The sequence below is a fragment of the Grammomys surdaster genome, unplaced genomic scaffold (assembly GCF_004785775.1).
Source record: "Grammomys surdaster isolate TR1022 unplaced genomic scaffold, NIH_TR_1.0 131, whole genome shotgun sequence".
In the NCBI taxonomy this organism is placed as follows: domain Eukaryota; kingdom Metazoa; phylum Chordata; class Mammalia; order Rodentia; family Muridae; genus Grammomys; species Grammomys surdaster.
Genome location: NW_021604589.1, coordinates 8,195,999 through 8,212,130, shown reverse-complemented (window position 1 = coordinate 8,212,130; position 16,132 = coordinate 8,195,999). Strand labels below are relative to the sequence as shown.

The following is a 16,132-nucleotide window of genomic DNA, read 5'->3' as shown; positions in this document are numbered from 1 at the left end:
CTTTCAATTGTGCAATTTTAGGTCTATTGCAGTGTGTGTGTGTGTGTGTGTGTGTGTGTGTGTGTGTAAAAGACAGACAGACAGACAGCATGTGTATGCTTTCTTTCCTTTTGTTTGTTAGTTTGTCTGACTTTTTTTTTTTTGAGACAGGGTTTCTCTGTGTATCCCTGTCTGTCCTAGAACTCACTCTGTAGACCATGCTGTCCTTGAAATCACAGAGGCCCACTTGCCTCTCTGCCTCCTGTGTGCTGCAGTGCTGGGATTAAAGGTGTATGGCACCATTCCTGGAGTGTGTCTGTGTCTGTGTGTACTTTCAGTTGAGCAATCACCTGGAAAAAGAGGTGAAACTAACCTAAACAAACAATCAAACAAACAAACAAAAACAGACCTGTCCCCGGATGAGGAAGGTGTTGGTATTTAGTAATTTCAGCCAAGCTGAACACAGAGGACTTTGGGCAGCAGGGTCAGTTACATGCTGCTGGCAGCAGGGTGAGTTGTGTCCTCCACCTCTCCCTCCCACCCTCACCCGGGAAACTATGACCAGGGAGCACTAGCCAGCCACTGGAGGTGAGGTGTTCTGTATTACAGATATAGGGCTCTCCAGACACCTTTCCACCGGGGGTAGAAGGACAACCACATTGCAAAGGCTCTCTTCCAGAGCCAAGAGCTGACCGGTAGGCAGGGCTGGGCTGAGTGGCCGAGCTGAACACGTGATACTGCTCGGCTACCTCCTGGGCCCTCTGTGAGCCCGAGGCTGGAATTGACATTGCCTCTGGCAGGAAAATGAACTTGTCAGTTTTGGTGTGCTTCAGACCCTCGACCCAAAGGAGCCGAGAATTGCAGTAACAATTTGCCTTTGTGTCTCAGAGCTATAAAGGTAAGCTATTTGTCACCCTGAGAAACAAACCTGAGAGGAGTGACCTAGAAATCCACACCAGCACTGTCAGTTTAAAAAAAAATGATCTCGAAAATAATAGATTGCTGAGAAAGGCGAGGGCTGTATTTAATCTAAATTAGAGTTTGACCTTTGAGCAGAAATGTGGTTAATCCGGAGGCAGTGGTGGTAAAGGGGACAGGGTTAAATATAGAAGGAAATACAAGTTGTTGGAATAAGAGGCTGGCCAATTTAACCCATGCCTGTTTGTAAAACAATCTATTCAATGTGTCTTTCAGGGGAGTGATCTAAAGGAATGTTATAATTGTGATTTAAAGTTAAAACAATTGGGATAGGAAGGAAAAGAGCTTCTATTATTGCCCCTTTACATCCCCACAAAATTTATGTGCTTTGGCAAACAAACATTTAATACACAAACTGCTTTAATTCCAAATGTGCTAGTTCCAATTTATGAACTGTTTGCAGATTTTTCAAAAGCTTTTAAGAAAAGATTGTTTTTACTGTGAATGAAAAATGTCGACAATGTGCACTACAATAGTAAAGTGACTTCTTCACAACATCAGAAATATTAGACAACCTGAAATAATGAGTTGTTTTCAACTAACTCATGCCTGAGAGATGAAATGTCTTACCTCTGGAGTTAAGAAAAATAAACACAGAAACATACAGTTATGTTCTGTCAACAGTGCTTTATTTTAAATAATCAAATAGTATTGTGTGGTGCCATTGATTTTTTTCTTAGCAAATAAAACCAATGTCATGCAGTTACTGAGAGTAACTTAAAGTATTAGTCATCGGTGCGATTACTAGAATATTCCATCAAGAACTGGTTGAGTGTAATATTTGGCATATAATTTGGAACACCAATCTTCTAGTATAGTGTCTAGTGCATGCATGGTCTATTTAGGCTGTCATATTGATTTTCATAAAATATATTTCTTTATTGCATCTGATAAAGTAGAACGGCAGATTGTGCTTCTTCCTACAATAATCTTATTGTTACCTTTTGTGAAATCCTATTACATGCTTGGAGCCTGTAATAATGTCGATTGCTCCTATGTGCTGTTTCCCATAACTTTCCCAATAAGGCCAAGCAATAGGCAGGCATCAAGACAAACGCCCTGAAAGGAGGTCAGACTGACTGTTACCTGACGCTTCTGTAACATCTAGGGTCTTCCCACCCCACCCTCAGACCTCCGGTCTTGCTGCCAGCCACAGGACTCCAAAGACATCACGTGGCAGTGTGGAGCCCGCCTCCTGATGACGTCACACAACTCGCAGCAAACTCGCTGAAGAAAGGATGCTCTAGGATGCTGTCCAGGTGGACCACCACGCTGCAAGATGCGGCACTGCAGGTAAGGGGTGCGCGGTGCCCGGATGCTCTTCCTGGAGCTCCCAGCAGTACAGATGCTGCAGGTGGACCCCGGGTCGGTGGTCTGCTGCCCTGGCAGCATCTAAAACCGAAAGTGGGGCCTTTGGCTGCTGCAATGCCTGCTGCCCACAGTTGCTTCCTCTTGCTGCTTTTGCAGTTGCAAGCATCAGACTGGGAGCGGCCTCATGCACATCTCTTAGAGAGTTGGGTCTCGGTGTGCTCACCTGCAGAAAGTGGGCAAGGGCCAGATAGAGAAATAATAGCCTCTTGCTAGGAGGGGGGGAAAATTTTGTGCTGACTACAACACATATAGTCTAAAGCCAGAGACCAAGAAAAGGAGCTGCTTTGAAAAGCTAACCATAAACCCTTTTCCTTCTGCCATTGTGCTGGCTGAATAAAGGCAGCTTTATTAATTCTTCTCACAGAGGTTGCTTCTCAGCAGTGAGCCTAATTTCCTCCAAAGCACAAACTTGCTGGGGAATGGCAACTTCTTAGCTGCAATCTAAATCGGTTTTGCGTTATTATGCAAGGGTCCAGAACTTAAATGCATTCCTCCCCCCACCCCGGGAAATGTATTTTCAGTAGATTTAAAAATAACAGCACTCAATAAAATACAATAAAATTTAGTTCTCAAAGATATCGAGCCACTGTAAAATGTGGCTATATCTCTAAGAACAAAATGGTTCTTAATGAGAGCTGGACGTCTGAAATAACCAAGACCTTTAGAATTTCAAGCATTATTCTTAATTGCTTTGCTGCATAATTAGCTCACTGAAGGAAGGGGCTTGATGACTCAGCAGCAGATGGAGGGGTCAGGTGACTTCAGTCCCAGCATGACAACCAATGTATGCATGTGTGTGTGTGTGTGTGTGTGTTTGTGAGTGGGGGGATTAATCCCTTCTTTCCCACCAACCCTGTTTATATTCTTTTCTTCTGGTCTGTGACCAGTACTTGTGTGGGTATCCTAGAGAGGAGAATGTAACATTCTCTCCTGAAAACCTGAAGTCTCTAGGACCTAAGGCATCAGCCCTGGAATTTATCCTCTGAAGACCTCGATCCACCAGCAACTTTGGTGAAACAGTGCTATCCAAACTGATAATTGAAGATGACATTTTTGTTCACACTTTGGGATATCCTGACAGGTTACTGTGTCCTTCATTCAATGATTTGTTTATTGTGATTTTTCTTCCTTTGTTTTAGGTTGGCTATATGCATTAAATTAGTATTTAGCAATATTATTGCTCAGTGTTGGGTCATGTGCTTCATATTTAAGAGACCCCAAATTCCATCCCTAACATCAAAAACAAAGCATCCTCAGTCATTTCCTCACATTTTCTTCTCCCGAACTCTTTACAGAGCAAAGCAGGTGACAGAGGCAGGATGAATAGATACTTGGATACACTTTTGGCTTTGCAGCTATATGACCTTGAAATAGTCACTATTATCTTTTCATACCTTTGCTTTCTCATTCTGAATGTGACAAAAGCAATTAGTTTAGAGTTTCTTAACTTTGAGATGATCATGAGGGACTTCTGATGCATTGTAGGATGTTTAGCCTAGTATGTGGCCTCCACGTGCAGATGCCAGTGTGAAGATCTTCCTTCTAGTTGTGCCAATCCAAAATGTACCAGGCATATTGCTACCTGCTTAAGGATTCCATTGACCCTGGTTAGGAATTACTGATTTAGATGACAGCTTTATTCTTTTTTCCCTCCCCTGGTACTGGGGTTGGAATCCAAGAATATGTATTGTATGCGAGATAAGCACTTTACCACTGAGTCGCTGTCTCAGCCCATAGATGTTCTTTAAATGTTATTCCAGCTCTAACATTCCAGAATTTGCTTTCTTATGATTTGTTCAACGTGGATCCCTTATTCTGAAATCATCATGTTGGGTTTATATGAATTACAATGTGAAAGCCTTCTTATAGTGAAGGTTTCCATTCATGGTTTCTGGGGGAAGATGAGAGGGAAGCTTGCATGGTGTTTGTAGTATAGGTCTGGGCTGACACAAAATTGAGTGTTGGAGACAAAGAAACAGGCATTAGCTAATCATGGGCTGAAATTTGTTGAGACACATCTGCCCAGCAAATCTGTTTACATAGTACATTTCAATCTGGGGCAAAGTATCTAGTGGAAACATCATCGTTCTCTTCTGCAAGGATGAGAATGACAGGCTATAGTGAAGGTATCTGAAGGAAGGAGTGAGAATGCTTTGTTCTGAGGCCAGTTATGGTGAAGTAAGGATAAAAGTGGTGTCCCCACAGCTACGATGAGGTCAACATGACTGCCTGCCGAACCATGAAGCTAGCAGGTATTTCAGGGAAGCCATGCATGTAGGCTTTAAGCTTTAGAGGATAGGACTATGTGTCTTGAAAGTCTGGCTTCGACGCTTATGAGAGTGGACAATTGGCCATATCACTTTTTTATCTCAGAATAGATGCAACATATGTACGATGCGGCCAACTATTACTTGGTGGTCCTACTTCATCATGTTGAAAAAGGGCCAGCTTGATGGAAGAAGAAATGTAAAATAGGAACATCCCAAGAGGTATGAAATTGTGGGTCCCAGTGCTGTTGCAAGGTGAGAAACATCTTTACTGAGGATTAGAAGAACCTGAAAATATTTCCTTATCCCATTCTTTTGTCATCAGCTCATGTCTGTCTGCCCCTCCTCTCCTGGTCTCATCCTCAAGAAATAATTTGCCTTTAGTGAAACAGGCAGGTGCTGAAATCTAGGATGATAGCAGCTGGCCATACCTACTCCCCAGGTCACTTTCTGCTCAGGTGTCTTTTCCCTGAGACTAGGTAGCTCTTCTTGCATCCAGAGTAGGCTGTCCCAACTCTTGCTGCCCCAGAAGGCTTGTCCCTCACCCTGAGCTATCTTGTCTTGCCCTTCATAATTCAGAATCATAAAAAATTAGAATGAGTGCATGAGGGTGTTTTTTATCAAATGATACCGAAGAGCTCGAAAAGCCTAATAGAATTTGTGGCCCTTGATTGGATTCCAGTCCGAACAAACATGCAGTAGACATTTGGGGGACACTTGAAGAGTTCTGTGCATGGCTATCAGATGGGGATTTGGTAAAATGAATCTGAGACTTTTGCTCTTGCTGGGCGCAGTCTTGCATAATCCCCTCCCGGCAATTGGGCCACACTCTGTGACTCATTTGGCTGGGACACCAACATGGCACTTCTGGAATTAGGATATAAAGAACTGGCACTTTTGTTTTGGGTATGTGTTTTCTCTCTTGAGTCATTCCAACACAAGAGGAAGATGCTGTGTCATGAACAGTCCTGCCTTATGTTGGGAACCAGAACCAGTTGTGGCATAGATGCGCTTGATAGCAAATCTCTCAGCACCAGCTGAGTCTTGAGATGGTGGCAGTCTTCTGAGAGACTTGGGGCCTAGGCACTTGGCTCAGGTACACCCAGATTCGTGTGCCAAATATTGTGGTAGTTTTACATTGTTAACATAACACAATCAGTATCACCTGGAAAGAGAATCTCAGTGAAGAATTGTCAGAATGGGCTGATCAGTAGGCATGTAGGGAGATTTTCTTGATTGCACTAATTGATGTGTGAAGACCTTCCCACTGTAGGCAGCAGCATTCTCCTGGCTTGTTTTCTGAATTGTACAAACGTAGAAGAAATGAGCTGAGCAGTAACGATTCATACGTATATTTTCTCTCTGCTGTTGACTGTGGATATAACTAGCTACTTCAGGTTCCTGTTTCTTTGACTTCTCTGCAATGATAGACTGTAATCTGGACTTGTAAGTCAGATAAACTCCTTCTCCCTTAAAGTTGCTTTTGTTAAGGTATTGTATCACTGAGTCAGGAAAAGAAACTAGGGCATACAGTGAGATAAGACAAGTTTATCTCCTGTTGCTGAGTTTTGACAGTGTAATTTGTTATACAGCAATAGATAGCCCATACATGTTTATGGATGGGGCCTTATATTTTGGAGATGCTTGGTAAAGTACTTAGAGGTAAAATGCCATGCTAAAAGCAATTTAATATCTTTTTGTTTTATTTTAGTGCCTTTTTGAGATCTCTTTAGTGTATGTTTAAGTAGAAGACAGAAGAATTATTGTCCTAACTGCTTTACTTTCAGCATCTTGTAGCACTGACTTTCTCTGCTCAGCCACCGGGTTAGTTGGACATCAAAGAGTTTCATTATCTGTCTTTTTGTAACTATGTTTCCATGAGCAGCCCAACAGACATTTTCTTTCTCATTTGTGGGAGTGTGCTTCTTTTATAGATCATGACATTAATTACATATTAATTAAAAATAATACCTTATTTTTGTTGAAATAGTAATTTATGGACATGGCGACAATTTCGATGTTACACAAAACCATTTAGTTCCCTTACATTCTTGCTCCCTCTCCTTTTCAAATGCAAATACCCATAATAATCTAGCTATGCTCCATTTCAAAAAATGCCTGTGCAGACATACCCATCTAAATAACATATTATCATCTGCTCCTTTTTGCCCCTGTCTTAAGAGTATTTATTTGTTGCTCTTGCCAAGGACCCGAGTTTGCTTCCTAGTGTGCCCATGACAGTTCAAACTATCTGGAACTCCCAGTTCCAGGGGCTCTTACACCATTTTGACATCTACAGGCACCAGGTACACATGTGGTGCACACACATATATATTCAGGTGAAATACAGACACATAAAATATATAAATATATAAAAATGAATACACACAAAAAATCAGATGTAGGGATATTATTTCTATTACTTTTGGTAAATCTATACATTGAAAGCCTTTCTCTTTACATGGCTTTGAAATTCATCTCTTTTATAGCAGTGACTCACTTCACTTTCTTGTAAATAGTATCATAAGATATACAATTGGATAGCAAAGATTGTGAAGAGTTTGAGGCCAGCATGGAGTTCCAGAGTAGCCTGGGCTGCAGAGTGGAGCAGTACCTGACGTCTCCATTTCTCTAGCTATTGTTAGAGGATTAGTTTGGGACTCAATATTCATAACCATTCCATCTCATTTGCAGTGCAGGTGCCAATGGTGATTGATAGAGATGTGGATTAGCCAACTTATTACAAACAATGGTAATGGTATTATATGAAAAATAGAAAAACTCTAAAGAGGAAACAGTCCTCTAAGATGAAACAAATAGTGTTTAGGTGTTGGAAACAAACTTCAAAATCAAAATGATTTCTATAATTTACATCTGAGGGGTAGATGTCTAGAGGCTGATGACTTTTCCAAGATCAAGCAGTTTTGATAGAGCTATGTATGAAAAAAACCCGAGATAGCCTTAATTTTTGTTCAGCCTGTGAAGCCTGTTCAGCTCCATGTTTTGCCTTCTTTGATGTTGTGAACTCAAAGAAGATGCTCACCCAAGTTATACGCTGGGTGCGGTGTTGTATTTTGAAGGCTGTGGCAAGAAGATTGACAGTTTGAGTCTAGCTTGGGCTACATAATGAGTTCCAGACCAGCTTAAGCTATGTAGTTGGACATTGCCTCAAAACAACAAAGCTCTGCAGGAAGCTGCAGAGATGGTTTGACAATTAAGAACGAATAATGTTCTTCCAGAGGACCCAAGTTTCAGCTCCCTCACCCACATCAGGCAGCTCACAACTGCCTGTAACTCCATCTCTAAGAGATCCAATGCCCTGTTCTGGCCTCGGTGAGCATCTGCACTAATGTACAGATACCCCTATATGGACACATATCCATACATACTATTTTTTAAAAAATAAAGTAAATCTTTAAAAAGACCTAAGTGCATGTCCTAAGAAAAAGCTATCAAAATGCAAAAGCATTTCTCTAAGACTTGAACCTCAATATTCATTTATTCCTCCACTCAAAACCTTAGCAATATTGTAGTTTATTTGTGTGTGTGTGTGTGTGTGTGTGTGTGTGTGTGTGTGTGTATGCATGTGTGTGTATGTGGCATGAATGTATAAGAGTGTATTAAAGTGTGAATATGGGTGTATATATATAAAGGTCAGAGGAGACATTTTGGTGTAGCCTCACCTTCCATCCTGTTTGAGACAGGGTCTTTGTTGTTTTTCTACTGCATACACTAGGCTAGTTGCTACTCACATTTCTGTGGATCCTTTTGTTTCCATCTCAAATCCTCTTATAGGAGTGCTAAGATTATAGATACTTGCATTACAGATGTTCATGCTGCTTTTATGTGTCCTAGGCAATTCCAACGCAGGTCCTCACATTTACACAGCAAGTGCATTGAATCACCAAGCCACACTTCCAATTTCTTTAATAACATTTTATTCCAGCAACTATTCCTTGTATCTCTTCTGTGTGTCTAGGCCAGAGTTTCTCAACTTGATACTATAATGGTATGTTGATGTTAGGCTGTGGTTGTTTTGTTTTTGTTGTTTTAGAGACAGAATCTCAGATGTACAGCCCAGGCTGGACTCAAATTTACAGTGTTCCTGCCTCGATCTTCCAAATACTACTATTACAGTCATGCACCATCACACCCTATTGGGGCTACAAGCTTCTTTCCTGTAGGAGTAGTATAGGATGTCTAACAGTTCCCCTTGCCTGCATCTACTTAGTAACCACTCTTGTTGTGCCATTTGAAAATGTTTCCATTCATAACCAGGTGTCATCTGGGTGGCAAAAATATAGACAACTTTAGGTTGGTGAGGGGGCTGTGGTATAGTCATCGCTGCAGCTGGCCTTCCAAACAACAGGCTGGTAACAATGACAAGAGCTCCCCATTAGCCACTTAAGTGAGGGACTGAGAGACCCAGGATCAAAGAGGAGACAGTCTCAAATGGAGGCTGAGAACAAAGGAGTATATACATGCATAGGAGAATTAAACTGAGACTGTTTCAAAATGTTAGTACATCACAAACCTGTAATATACAAAGGTCTGGGATAATCACTTCCTGTTACCTCCTTGCCCTTCATCCCCTCCCACGAGTACTCTCTGTACCCTGCTACCCCTTGTCTGCCTTACCCAGGACTGAGCAGGCTGGTGTCTGGCATGGCAGACTTCCTACAGCCCCAGGCCCACGCAGCTATTTGTCCCATTTTGAAACCTAGCCTGTGTGTTGGAAAGGAGACCAGGCCAACCTCGTATGGCCTCTGGTGATACAATCAACTCAGTGTTTTCCACCCTCACCCAAGAGGGGGATGGGGCTGTGAGGTCTCTGTGTTGCTGTTGCCAAGAGTCAGGATTTTAGAATTTCCTCACAGATACCTTCCAACAACAGCAAAAAGAAGGGACTCAAAATAATAATAATGATGATGAGCATAAGCACTTCATACACATTAAACTTGTAGGGTTCTCCAGCATTCTATGAGTCAAGAACTATTACCCTAAGCCTTTTGTTCAGACAAATTACCTGAGGCAGAGGATAACATACCCCTTATATACCACAAGAAAGTGAGTTGCATAGAGCCCAGGCCCCAAGGTCTTTTGCCACTTCCAACAGGCCATGATCATTTTAGGACCTGGATGTTCCTTGGTTATATTGAGTGGGCATTGGGAACCATGTTTCTCCTAAACTGTGTGGAAGCAGTTTACCATAGACACTCAGGTTATCCTCTCATGGGCAAAGACAGACACATCCACACAAAACCTGGCTATACTCTCTTCATTGCTTGGGCTGCTGTAACATAGGATTATATACTATTCAGATAACAGCAACTTCCCTCATAGTCTGAGATCAAGTTGTGGATGGGGTTGTTTCCTTCTGAGGGCTGTGAGGAAAGAGTCTCTTATAGGTCTCTCCATGGCTTGTCTTCTTATTCTGTGTATGCTTCTCCACCCACATTATGTCTTATATGGATACTGATCTTACGTGATTAGGGGTCCATCCTCATGAACTTATTTTAGCTTAATTATTGTTATAAAGACCCTGTCAAATATGGTCACATTCTACAAATACTGATGGCTGGTACTTTGACACAGGAATTTGGAGCTGGATACAATTCAACCATAACAGTGCCAAACAGTGTTGCAGGAAGGTTGCACCTTGTGTCCTGGAAGTCTCCAGCCTCCCGTCCTGGCATTCCCTACATTGCTCTTCTGCTGACCATTTGTTTTTCTGGCAAGTTTTCCTCCACAATCTGTTTTCTGCTTCTCTATGATACTCTTACTCATAGATTAATAAAAGTTAGACACCAATGACTAGTGACTTTGTCAGGTTACATGCAAGGAGGCATCAACTCAGCTTCAATGTATTCTTCCTGTGTCCTCAGATTGGCCACAGCAAGGAGAGCAAGGCTGATGTGGCTGAGATGGTGGCTGAAGTTTCAGTCTTTCTACATGTTTTGGGGGAAGCAGGGTTGGTGAAAAGTATGACTAAGCTTTGAGGAAAAATAGCTCACTGTGGTGGGCTATTCTATATCCTGACCGCAAAGTCTCTTTAGGCTGACAAGTACCTCCCAGGCTTCCTCTGTAGGAGGAATAGTAAGTCTCACATTTAATCAAATCAACCCAGACCAGGAACTAAGACCTGAGAAGTAAGTAAACACAACCAGGCCATACAGTCCCTGGAGAACTTCTAGGCCAGCATAAGTACAGGTCTCAGAGGCTACCCTGAGATATCTGTGCAGGCTTTGGCTAGGCTATGGCCTTGTCACATCAGCCAAACCCAAGTTCAGCTCTAAAAGGGGAATGCCTACCCCAGAGGGCTCCCTCTGCCACCCTTTCTCTTGTGGTTGTGTGATGCTTGGCCTCAAACCTTCCTTACGTCCATCATCTGTAGCTTCAAGTCAGGTTAAACTCACCTTTCTCTAAAGGATAGCCCTGGTCTCAAATGAAGCCCAGCCAATAACTAGGTTTGATATTCTCATGAATTGTTGGTCATCATTTATTTCTGACTATTTAAGTCAACAGCACAACCAAAGAAACAGCTATTTTTCCTCCTTTCTCTCTCTCCAAGGACTTCCACAACTCTAATGACCTTGTCTCTAGTTCCATCAGATGTCAAAACAACCATTAGGTGATGCAATTTTGTCCATATGGTAAATTTGACAGTAACTTTTAGAAAACTTAACATTAAAAATATTTTAATTAATTAATTTACTAATTTATTAATTTTCAGACAGGGCCTCATGTGTCTCAGACTGGTGTCAAACTCACTTTGCTGAGGATGACCTTGAACTTCTGATCTTCCTGCCTCTACCTCCCACATGATGGCATGAAAGGTATGGACCTGGTGGGGATCAAACCCTGGACCTCTTGCTCACTAGGCCAATACTCTCTGGACTGAGTTACACCCCCAAGCCCTGTGAGCAAATATATATATATATGTGTGTGTGTGTGTATATATATACATATATGTATATATGTATATATATATTTCCGTGTGTGTATGTATATATTTCCATGTACATATGTGTGTGTACATGTGTGAGTATGTGTGCTGTGTGTATGTACATATGTATATATATATACATTTCCATGTGCATGTGTGCATGTGCGTGTGTGCTGTGTGTGTGCATGTGTATGTATGTATGTAAATATATATTTTCCATGTGCATGTGTATATATATATATATATATATATATATATATATTTCCATGTGTGTGTGTGCATTTGTGTGTGTGCATGTGTGAGTATGTGTGCTGTGTGTGTGTATGTATGTATGTATGTATATATATATACACACACACACATTTCCATATGCATGTGTGCATGTGTGTGTGCTGTGTGTGTGTGCATGTGTGTGTATGTATGTATGTAAATATATATATATATTTCCGTGTGCATGTATTCATGTGTGTGCATGTGTGTATGTATGTGTATATATATATATATATTTCCATGTACATGTATATATATATATATATTTCCATATGCATGTGTGTGTATGTATGTATATATATATATATATATTTCCATGTGCATGTGTTTATATATATATATATATATATTTCCATGTGCATGTGTGTGTGTGTGTGTGTTTCTCTGTGTGTGTTTATATGCTTATGCATTCATGAGTTAAGAGAAGACATTTGGTTGAGAGTTGGTTGTTCCCTTCTACCATGTGGCTCCTAGGGATCAAAATCAAGTTATCAGGCTTGGTGCTACGTGTCTTATCCATAAATCCATCTCAGTAGCCCAACAGTAACTTTTAAAGGTAAGATGGCATTAGCTCAAATGAATTTGAAATGATGAGATGTTCACACAAGGCACCAAGGTGAGGAGAGAAGCTTCCATTGCTGGAGAAGCCACCTTCTAAGATGGGTCCTCCCACCTGCCTGAGATAGAAGTCCCTCTGTGTCTTAACTGTAAAGGCTTTGTGTACTCACTTAGCTATCCTCATGACTGTTTGTTGTCTGTGTAATCTTTTCTCCCTAATTGATCTTAAGAGACCCAGGTTTAGGGATGGAAAGATTGCTCAGTGGTTAAGAGTACTGGTTGTTCTTCTAGAGGAGCCTTGGGTTAGATTCCCAGCACTCACATGCCAGCCCATAATTGTCTGTAACTCCTGTCTCAAAAATCTGACAGCTTCTAGTTTCCACAGGCATGTACATATGTGGTAAACAGACATACATTCAGATTGGACATTTATACACATAAAAGTAAGTAAATAAAAAATAAATAAAAAGTAGATGAGAAAGACTCTGATTTTTACTAGTGATGACAATTTGATATGACATGCCTGGGTTCTTCTTTTTGTTTTAAGATTAGTTGAGCTTTTTGTTTCATTGAGAACAAGATTGTGGATAATGAATGCTCTAGTTAGTACATCAAAATGTACTTCAGATAAACTTCCTGAGATATTGTATACAATAATTGCACAGTGCAGTGGGTAGAACCTAGGGTCCCAAACATGTTGAGCTACTCTCTCACTCCTTGAATAAATTTTAAAACTAGATTCCCTGTTGAATTCTCACATTCCTCCACCATTTGCATGAGAACTTCAGGGGGTTCCCTCATGATTGGTTTAAGGAGTTGCCAGATTGTGGTTTCTATTTAAATTTTCCATTGAGAGGGGCAAGGGAGTAGAGATATTTCTACACCAGTTCTGAGAGTCATTGTTCACACTGGCTCCCAACCATGCATTTCAAGCATGTCACATGAACAGACCCACTATATCTGGCATCCAAAACAGTGATGTCAGATATAGAGATGCTACTCAAAATCAGCTGGAACTACTACAAGTTTTTGAGTGGTATGAGTGGGGTACATCAGATGGACAATAGAGCCACATGTTCACATGCATGTGGTTAGAGAGAGAGAGAGAGAGAGAGAGAGAGAGAGAGAGAGAGAGAGAGAATGAGAACATAGTGTGGACAGAAAATAAAAAAAATCCTGATCTCTTTGTCATATTTCTCTTTTTCTCTTTTCTTTTCCAATTTTTTTTGAGACTGAGTCTCATATATCCTAGACTAAACTAAAACCTGGCAGAGTGGGGGATAACCTTGAAATCTTGTCTTTCCTCTGTCTCCCTGTTCTGGTTAGTTTCTTTGTCAACTTGACACAAACCAGAGTCATATGGGAAGAGGGAATTTCAACTGAGGAATTGCCTCCAATGGCTTGGCCTGTAGCAAGTCTGTGGGGGCATTTTCTTGATTAGTGATTGATGTGGGAGAGCCCAGCCCACATTAGGCAGTGCCATCTTTGAGCAGCTTGTTCCAGGTGTTATAAAACAGGCTGAACAAGCCATGAGAAGCAAACTCACAAGCAGTGTTCCTCCATGGCTTGTGCTTCAGACCCTGCCTCCAGGTTTTTGTTTTGTTTGGCTTTCTTCCTTGGCTTTCCCTGCTGATGTAAAATATAAAATGAAAAATTTTCTTTTTTCATGATGGTTTTATATAGTTTTATTTCAAGAAAAGGTTTCTCTGTATAGCCACTTGCTCTGTAGACCAGATGGCTGCATAGAGATCCACCTGCCTCTGTCCCCCAAGTGCTGGGAGTGAGCCACCCACCACCTGGCCCCTTCAATGATTTTAAGCTTCCAATTTTAATCTTTCAAATCTGAGCACTATGAGCAGAAAGTTAGAGCAATATCAGCTACTGCCTTAAAAACATCTGTTGAAAAATTAATTTTTGCCTCCATTCACTCAAGCAGGTTAGGAACATTAAGTCCTTAATGGTGGTGCATGTCTGAACCATCTGCACTCAAGAGGATGAAGCAGTAGGATTGCTGTGAGTTTTACACAGTCTGGGGTATGGAATAACAGAAAACAAAGCAAACAAACAAAGAAACAAAAGTAGTACAGTGCTTTGTTGGACAATGTGAAGCTAGAAATTACTTTGTAGTGGTTGGCAGTGTTTAAACTTTTTGTTGTATTGAGTACACTCCAGCTTTGAGTAAATGCAACCTGGGCCATCCTCATTCACTGAGCTCCCAAAACTCCCTTCACAAAAAAACAAAGTAGAGAATGAGAAATTGGCTTGCCTATTTAAAACTTAGTGGGCTGGTGATGCTAACCCTTCTGACTGCCCAGTTTCAGAGCAGTTCCCAAACACCCCCAGTCACCCTGATCAGGACACAACATATTGACTATCATGACTAAGTATTGACCATCATCTCCTAGACTAGTCTAGTGACTTTTATTTTGTTGTGTCTTTGCTTTTCTCTGCAGAATTACTAGTGAATTGTTTATTCTGGTGAATCATAGCCTACTTCTGCCTGTTTCTGAATATACCATAAATAGAATCACATAGTGTGTATTCTGATGTGTCTGGCTTGTTTGGCTCACCATTCTACATTCAACAGTCATCTATTTTGCAAGCATATTTAGGGATGTGTTTGAGTCACAGCAGATTTGAAGAGAAGCTACAGAAGGGGACAGAGAAATTGCCATGAGTTGGAGAGGCAATTACACTGGTTCCTGTTCCTTAGGGCTCAGTTCGTATCATGGGCTCTTTAATTTGGGACTTCTGGTGGCCTACAAGCTCAGCAGAGAAGCCTGCAATGAGGCTGGGTCCAGTTATAAGTTAAAGAAGACAGAAACTGATTTCACAAAAGGGCTTTGGTTGCCAGATCAGTAGGTGCTCAATCAGCAAACGCGGAGAGGCTCCCTCTGGTGGCCATAAGTGATGATACCATGTGTGAGCCCAGAGGCTGTACCAGTTCCTGAGTTGAGCACCTTATGTAACCCATGTAGGTTACAAGATGTTTTAAGAGGCTGCTTGTGGATTAGTCATTGAGATTGGCTAGAACATCTGTATGAAATGAAAGGTTTTTTTTCCTGTGGAGGAGGGATGCTTATTTTTAGATGTCACCTGGACTAGGCCTGTCTCAGAACAAAATATTCTCAGTTCCTCTCTTCCAGCTGAATACTTCTAGAATTCCTATTGAGTCCTATGATGTTCACTAGAGGTTACCTTTAACTCTGACCTTGAATATTGTATTAGAGAAATACAGCCATGATATTTTATTCATGAGCCAGGGCAACTAGAAACTAGAAGAATTAATTAGTTGGTGAAAATCCTTCTGGTTGGAGAATCTCATAGAAACCTTAGGGTGTGTGTGTGTGTGTGTGTGTGTGTGTGTGTGTGTGTGTGTGTGCGTGCTGTCATGCACACATATGCATTAAGAACTGCCTTTTATCATCTCAAAGTGTCAAGATTAAAATGTTAACAATGTCCTTTATTGGTATTTCTGGGACTTTATTCCCTTAAATGACCCTATGAGGCATGACTGAGGCTGCTTAAATTTGAATTAGTCCTAGTGGATCACAACAAATACCTGCCCATGGTGGAATGGGACAATGCATTGGAACTTAGTTCTACAGTCAAATAGCAGAGTAGGAGCTGGCAAAGTATATTGTCTCATGGGGCAAACTCAGCTTGCCACCTGCTTTTGTGTGGCTTCTGTATTTTACTATTGTTGAACTCAAACGATTTTTACATTTTTATATTGTTGAGGCCCACCCCCCAAATATTTTGT

At 41.2% G+C, this 16,132-nt stretch overlaps 1 protein-coding gene across 3 annotated transcripts in view; it reads left to right on the top strand.

The window, feature by feature from the left end:
- The first annotated feature begins 434 nt into the window (after positions 1 to 434).
- Clcn4 (chloride voltage-gated channel 4) overlaps positions 435 to 16,132 on the top strand; it is a 67,561-nt gene continuing 51,863 nt past the window's right edge. The window contains exons 1-2 of one of the 3 annotated variants that reach the window (XM_028762132.1): positions 435 to 489; positions 2,088 to 2,250. The gene's annotated coding sequence lies outside the window, so the exon portion shown is untranslated. Of the gene's footprint in view, positions 490 to 646; positions 878 to 2,065; positions 2,251 to 16,132 lie in introns of those variants that run through there. The other 2 variants (XM_028762131.1, XM_028762130.1) reach the window with 2 other exon arrangements.